Consider the following 8,094-nt stretch of genomic DNA (forward strand, 5'->3'; position numbering starts at 1 on the left):
GTTGGAGGCGGCTTATGGTAGTGAAATTAACATTCAATTTCTGGCAACAGCTCTGGTGGACATTCTTGCAGTCAGCATGCCAATTGCATGCTCCCTCAACTTGAGACGTGTGGCATATTGTTGTGTAAAAACTGCACATTTTTGAGTGGCCTTTTTATTATGCCCAGCACAAGGTGCACCTATTTAATGATCATGCTTATTGATATGCCACACCTGTCAGGTGGATAGATTAACTTGGCAAAGGATAAATGCTCACTGAAATGGATGTAAATACATTTAAAATAAATAAGCTTTTTGAGTGTATTGAACATTTCTGTGATCTTTTATTTGAGCTCATGAAACATTGAACCAACACTTTATATGTTGTGTTTATATTTTTGTTTAGTGTATCTCCACACTATGAGGTTGTAAAATATTGGTTTTGGTGGGATGGAGTTTTTGCCTGCCTGGTGATATTAGTTAATAGACCAGAAAAGGTTCCAAACCGTTCTGCCAATAAAATCTAGTTTTCCGTTTTCCCCTCCCCACTCAGACCAATCCCAGACAGTCCTAGCAAAAATCGTCCTTGAGAAATTGCTCCTTGCTGAGAAGCTATTTTTGTTTCTTTTTGACCATTTTAATTAAAACAATCATAGTAAGGTGCTTAATTTTTACCCAGAAATATTGATATTGAGATAAAAACAACTGCATTGGCCCTTTAAAGGCAATGTGCCTGCATTCCTGGAGACCACATTCATGGTAAATGATGCATATGTTGGATTAATCAGAAAATCCCTTTAAATGTCGATCGCGCTGTAAGGCGGATGTAACGCGGATCAGAATCAATCCCGGCCCTAGTCTGAACAGCATCTATCCATTACCACAACTAGATCAAAAACCCAGACACAGTTGACTTTCATTTCATGCAGGGGCGCAAATCGATTTACATTGCGGGCGGCATACCAAGTTTCTCAACTTTAACCAGTTGATTTCATACCCAGCTATCAGTATCAAGCCAGTGGGATGTCTGTCTGTTTGTCCAGGTCTTCTCCATCCCAGCAGTTGAAGGATAGCCAACTCCGCATTACTTCCTGATAATTGAGATGCAGCCCTGGAGAGAGAGAGAGCGAGAGCTGCCTGGGTAAAGCAGCTTGCTGCGCTCCCCACCCTTCAGTGGCTCCCCAAATGAAAGAGTAACAGGATTAAGTACCATGTCACTGTGATAGGAGGCACAGAGAGGCAGGACCCTGGCTAAAGCAAGGTCCCGGGTCCTCCGATAATAAAATAGAATTTAAATAAAGTACAAAAAAAGTGTTCCCACCCCAGGGACAGTCAGTCACATAATCTCCCCCTCGGCTCTATTAAGAGTCGCTCCCCCGGTCGCCTCATGTTGATGGACATCAAAGACGCAGCTCGGTAGCGAATGAGTCTGGCAGCAGTCGGTGGGGCATTACTGTAATTGGCTAGAGCGATGGAGAGAGAAAGAAAGTCCCTGGTATGTGAGATTAATAATGAATGTGCTGGGTTGGGTTGGGAGACCAGAAGAGAGATGCCTCAGCACTCTCTGAACAAATAAAGACTGAAGCTAAATACACTGGCCTCTGAAAGAATCGAGCTCAAGCTGGCAACCCACATGGTTTTAATTATGCCTTCATCACAGTGACTTATAGATAAATAAAATACAAACGCAGCTTGAAGGTATAGTGAACAGCGATCCCCCAAGAGAAAGATTTCCCCTAATATACTGGGTTTTTCATGGTATTTCTTTAACATTATATCTCTCTGGCTTCACCATCTTACATTCACAGCACTGTATCTCTAAAAGAATGGGAGGGGTAGAGCTTACATAAAATATATAGATTTAAACACTATGATCAAATGGGGGTCAATTTGGCCTATAAAATCTGAGATAAACCCAATCCGGCAAACCTTTTTTCCCCTCCCATCTGCTGGGAGCAGTTGCAAAGTATGGCTCAGCACAGCAGGACCTGGCAACCCTCCCCCAGCTCTCTGCCTGGCTCAGCACAGCAGGATCTGGCAACCCTCCCCCAGCTCTCTCTGCCTGGCTGCACAGCTGTGTTGCGCTTGGATTAGGCCAAGAATAAAACAGGAAGTCAAAATTAAACAAAAGCTTAAAAAAACACAGGCTCTTTAAGTTACCAAAGACTTAGCGGCATGACTCTGACAGCCTGTGGAAAAAACACATACACTACACCTACACGCACTTACAGTATCATATTAAAAACACACATAAACGCTCAATCATTCTGCGAGCACAGTAATTCACATACATTTAGTCTAACACATTTCACACCCCTCCATGCACACACAGACACACAAGCATATTGTCTATAGCTCACGCCCACACATATGGTCCATACACACATGTTAAGTGCCTCAATGCTTTTTTCCCCTTTGCTAGTTTATTGTAGTAGTTTATGAGGGTTATTGCAGCCGAAGAGATCCTCAAAATAATAAATGGCAGAAACATCTGTGGAATATCACTCTCCTCTCTTTGATTGTTCTTCCTAAAGAGGCTCAGAGCTTCAAATCAATACTTTTTTTGTTATGCAAAATTAGCCATTTAGCTACTTCACTGACTTGTCATACGATGAATGAATGAATGAATGACGAGAGAAAAGGTGAGAGCAGTGGCGACCCGTCATTCAGGGCAGGTGAATGCTGTTTTGAATGTTATTTTGGCATTAATACGTGTCACATATTAGTGTCTTAAGAGTTAATAAACCTGCAACCTTTATTGATTAAGGCAGCTTCAAAATGCAGGTGTTTCAGCCTAGCTCAGTGCTTTCTGTGGTGGTGGGGCAGCCAGCGGAAAATACGGAGCGTAGATGTTGGTAATGTTCTCTAGTTTCACTGTGATTGGCTCAGTGTTCTGTCACTCATGGGGACACTACATCACCGCCAAGTCTAAGGGTAGAGCTCGAAAATGTAAGCCTCTTGGGTGCTGCCATAGAGTTAAATTAGAAGTGCCCATCCAAGAAGGCTCAAGGTCATTGACCACAGATAAAATTACGTCATATCACGTTACATCTACCATAGCTTTGATTGGACTTTCAAAATCTTAGCTAGCAGTCATCATCATGAATCAAATCCTTTTTAATTCTTGTCATATGAAGAGAAATTATAGATAAAACGTATCGGTGCTCATCGGCCATTGGACATAAACATTACACAACAAGTTGGAAATCGTAAATTCAACAATGAGTGGTTTGGAAGGAATCAGTGGCTAAATGCAAGCATTGCAAAGCAATCTGCTATTCAGTGGAGTGGCTGTGTGGTCCCAAGTCTAGGATTAAGGGTCTCTTTTCCAAGCTTAAAATGATAAACATTCAACATTGGCCATGCTGTCAATGCTCAAAACAACTGTTAACTCGGAAGACAAGAAAACTGGGAACTCGGGAAAAACGGGACCTCGACTGGGAAAATACGTTTTGAACAGTCATCCAACTCGGAATTGTAAATCCGGAACTCGGGCCTTTTTCTGGAGCTACGACCTGAAGATCACTGACGTCATCATGATTCAACATTGTTTTTTTTCAATAAACAATAAATCCAGAGAATGCCAGACTTTGGTGACAAAGTTTGATGACAACATTTGCCCACGAAGGACCACAGCACCAGCTTCCTGTTCAAGTGAGCACACACAAGCTGTGCTGCAGTACACTGCAACTTTTAAAGGAAGACCCACTGTATGTATACTGTAGCTATGAAAGTAATACTAAGTGTATGTTGTGTAAGCTGTTTGTAGGCCATGTGCCTCCCCCAAATAATTTCCTTCTTAATATCGCCTACTGTTCTGACTGGTGGTGCACATGTAGCCAATAACCTGTTTTAGAGAAATGTAATCATTGAATATTGTAAAAGCTTTCAATGTCTGGTTATATGCCCCCTTTATTTATCCTATGGTTCTGACTTGGTGTACAGGGAGAACACTGCAAGAACGGCCCATGTTCTGAATTCTGTCACTGTCAATTTCAAAAGTGCTGAACAAACAGTTATATTGTCTATGTCCGTCCTAGCTCGCTCATTAATTTCTTAATCGAAATTACGGATTGCCTCTTACTCGCTTGTCGTCCCCTTATGCCATAGTTTGTACATCTCAATTGTTAGTAGAAACCACATTTGTTTAAGCAAGTCACCCATATCAGCTATGTTTTTTTAAAGGCAGTAAATGAGGAAGAATTTACTGTTTTGCTGCCAGACAAGGCTCCGCTGATAGCCAGGTGTAGCAGTGGTAAGGTGTTGGGACTCTGCTGTTGATACAGCTTTATGTAGACCCTAACAGTTTGTGGGCACCGTTTGTCACCATTATAATGCAATTAATATATTGGTTAGTGCTGTGTTGTGTAGTGGCTTTGCTGGCATGCATCCCATATGTTTTGTTTGTTTGCTCCACCAAGATTTACAGTTGCAGTCGGAAGTTTACCTTAGCCAAATACATTTAAACTTAGTTTTTCATAATTCCTGACATTTTATCCTCGTAAAAATTCCCTGTCTTAGGTCAGTTAGGATCACCACTTTATTTTAAGAATGTGAAATGTCAGAATAATAGTAGAGAGAATGATTTATTTCAACTTTTATTTCATTCATCATATTCCCAGTGGGTCAGAAGTTTACATATACTCAATTAGTATTTGGTAGCAGTGCCTTTAAATTGTTTAACTAGGGTCAAACGTTTCAGGTAGCCTTCCACAAGCTTCCCACAATAAGATGGGTGAATTTTGGCCCATTCCTCCTGACAGAGCTGGTGTAACTGAGTCAGGTTTATAGGCCTCCTTGCTCATTTTGCCACAACTTGGAAGTATGCTTGGGGTCATTGTCCATTTGGAAGACACATTTGCGACCAAGCTTTAACTTCCTGACTGATGTCTTGAGATGTTGGTTCAATATATTCTCATAATTTTACCTCCTCATGATGCCATCTATTTTGTGAAGTGCACCAGTCCCTCCTGCAGCAAAGCACCCCCACAACATGATGCTGCCACCCTGTGCTTCACGGTTGGGATGGTGTTCTTCAGCTTGCAAGCCTCCCCCTTTTTTACAAACATAACATTGGTCATTACGGCCAAACAGTTCCATTTTTGATTCATCAAAAGGTCCAATTCTGGGTAACAGTTAACCTTACAGTGATTATTTTTTACCATTTGAAATGAAAACAAACAAAAATAGCTTCTTAGAAAATAACACAAAAATTATTTTGATAGGACTGTCAGTTGGGTTTACTTGATAGCTACCTACACAAATAGCTAGCTAGAACACAGTGTTAATAAGATAAATTCATTTAAAAAGGATTAAAAAAGTCACATTATGTATTATCTTACAATATAACAGCAGTGCTTCACAATATATATTTATTTTTTAATCTTTTCACATCATTCCAATTCCCAATAAATATTTAACCCATTTCGATGCGTCTTATGTTACCTTACTGGGAGGGGAATACTGAAAACGAGCTATTATTGGCAGAGAGGTTTGATATTCTCTTTCTTATTGGTCTATTAAGTAATTTACCACCGAGTGAGAGATGTTCTCACCCGGTCACAAATTGGCATTAGAACTTACCCTAAAATTGGTTGCTTCCCTTATTTGAGTTTATTTAAAAACATTTTTTTTAAACTTTTCTCCCCAATTGGTACAGTTTTGGTACATCGCTGCAACTCCCTCCGAAACATGATCCTGCCACTGCTTCTTGTTCACTTAACCCGGAAGCCAGCTGCACCAATGTGTCGGAGGAAACCCCGTCCGGCCAGCGACGCTAGTCAGCTTGCAGCTTCCCGGCAAGGAGTTTCTAGAGCACTATGGGACAAGGAATTCCCGGCCGGCCAAACCCTCCCCTAACCCGGACGACGCTGGGCCAAATGTGCACTGCCTCATGGGTCTCCCAGTCACGGCCGGCTGTGACACAGCCTGGGATTGAACCCGGGTCTGTAGTGATGACTCGGGCACTGGTAAGCAGTGTCTTAGACCGCTGCCCCACTCGAGAGGCCCCTCAACCCTCCCTGTTAACCCTAAAGAATGTCTGACAACTTCTCAGGGTGTTGGGCCTTTTCCTTCCATTAATGTATTGTATAAACCATAGTCCCACTGCATTTTGTTATGACACTGTTTAATCTATTCAACATTTTATGATAATTTAGTTAGTTAATGTCGGTGTTACTGTAATTGTTTGTCTTTGTGCATGTGTGTGTGTGTGTGTTTGAATATAGTCCCAAGCATGTGACAATCACGTGGAAATAGTTACCGCTGTCACCACAACTAACCCCCTCCCCAACACTCACCACACACTAACGCATGACCACCCATTCCCCACAATGTATTCTAGGAAGAGTGCACTTGTGTCTAGGGTCCATTGCATACAAATCAAATCAAATTTTATTGGTCACATACACATGGTTAGTAGATGTTAATGCGTCTGTAGCAAAATGCTTGTGCTTCTATTTCCGACAGTGCAGTAATATCCAACAAGCAATCTAACAATTTCACAACAACTACCTAATACACACAAATGTAAAGGGATAGAATAAGAATATGTACATAAAAATATATGGATGAGCGATGGCCGAGCAGCACAGGCAAGATGCAGTAGATGGTATAAAATACAAGATATACATATGAGATGAGTAATGTAAGATATGTAAACATTATTAAAGTGCCATTATTTTAACTGACTAGTGATCCATTTATTAAAGTGGCTAATGATTTGAGTCTATATGTCAGTAGTAGCCTCTCTGTGTTAGTGATGGCTGTTTAACAGTCTGATGGCCTTGAGATATAAGCTTTTTTTTGTCTCTCAATCCTAGCTTTGATGCACCTGTACTGACCTTGTCTCCTGGATGGTAACGGGGTGAACAGGCAGTGGCTCGGGTGGTTGTTGTCCTTGATGATCTTTTTGTCTTTCCTGTGACATCAGGTGCTGAAGGTGTCCTGGAGGGCAAGTAGTTTGCCCCCGGTGATGCATTGTGCAGACCGCACCACCCTCTGGAGAGCCTTAGGTTGAGGGCTGTGCTGTACTGTAATTGTTGACATTATACTGTGCTGTACATATGCACATGTCCATAAACAATAAACAATTACAGTATAAATCGTTCACACACAAATAGTCTCCATGTTCACAGAACACACGCACATACAGGAACTTGCAGTATGTTGTGCTTGGCTCAGAGGAGTGTGGTGGTAAAAAGCGTCTCTCTCCTCAGTTGTGTTGGCCTCGGAATAAAGACTCCACATTTATCAGTCTTTACTGGAACATGTCCCATTCTACCTGACTTTTACTCTGAAGTCAGAGCTGGTATAATCCTCCCTCTTTCCTCCCCCTCTTCCTATTTCCTTCTCCGTTATCATTTATTCATGTTTATTTGCAATAATGTTCTATTCATGTTTGTTTCTGTGTAATGTTGCTTATGTTACTTTGAAAAGTGTTTCTTTGAAAATAAAAATATAATTGGTCTGTGCTTGTGAGTGGCTGTATTGCCTAAATACATAGAATATACTGCACTATGAATAACACTCACACGACAGTATGCATGTGTCCTCTCATTTGTACCCAGCACGGCAGCCAGTGTTTTTTAAAGGGCCTGTGATTTGACAGAATCCTGAGGGGAAAAGGGGGATTAGGTTTAGCAGCTGTTTCCCCTCAAACACTGGAGACGATACGCCGTGGCTACGCCATGCCGCTGACGGCAAATTAATAGATGAAAAGGACATGCGTGGGTCGTCTCAGATAATGCTTAAACCCACCCGCTTCTTAAATAGCGAAGAAGGTGTCCTTTTCTTGAACCCAGCTGTGTGAATCCACTGACACACGAGCATGCAAGCAGGCAAGCACACACAAACACACATACACGCAGACACATGGAGAGAGTTGAAGGCATATCGTGTCCATGAGAAAGGTTTAAAACATCATGTCTTTAATCTGAGAGCAGCACAAAGCCAGCCTACAGATTAAGCTGCCTGCCTCTCAAGCTACTGTGCAGCAGATCTAGATGGCCCACACTAAGACCCACAGAGACAGGGGCTTTTAACCCCAGACACGCACACACACACACACTCATATGAGCCCGCTACTGCCAGCAAACCAGAAAACACACGTGCACG

This window comes from Oncorhynchus clarkii, chromosome 1, assembly GCF_045791955.1.
Source record: "Oncorhynchus clarkii lewisi isolate Uvic-CL-2024 chromosome 1, UVic_Ocla_1.0, whole genome shotgun sequence".
NCBI classification, from domain to species: domain Eukaryota; kingdom Metazoa; phylum Chordata; class Actinopteri; order Salmoniformes; family Salmonidae; genus Oncorhynchus; species Oncorhynchus clarkii.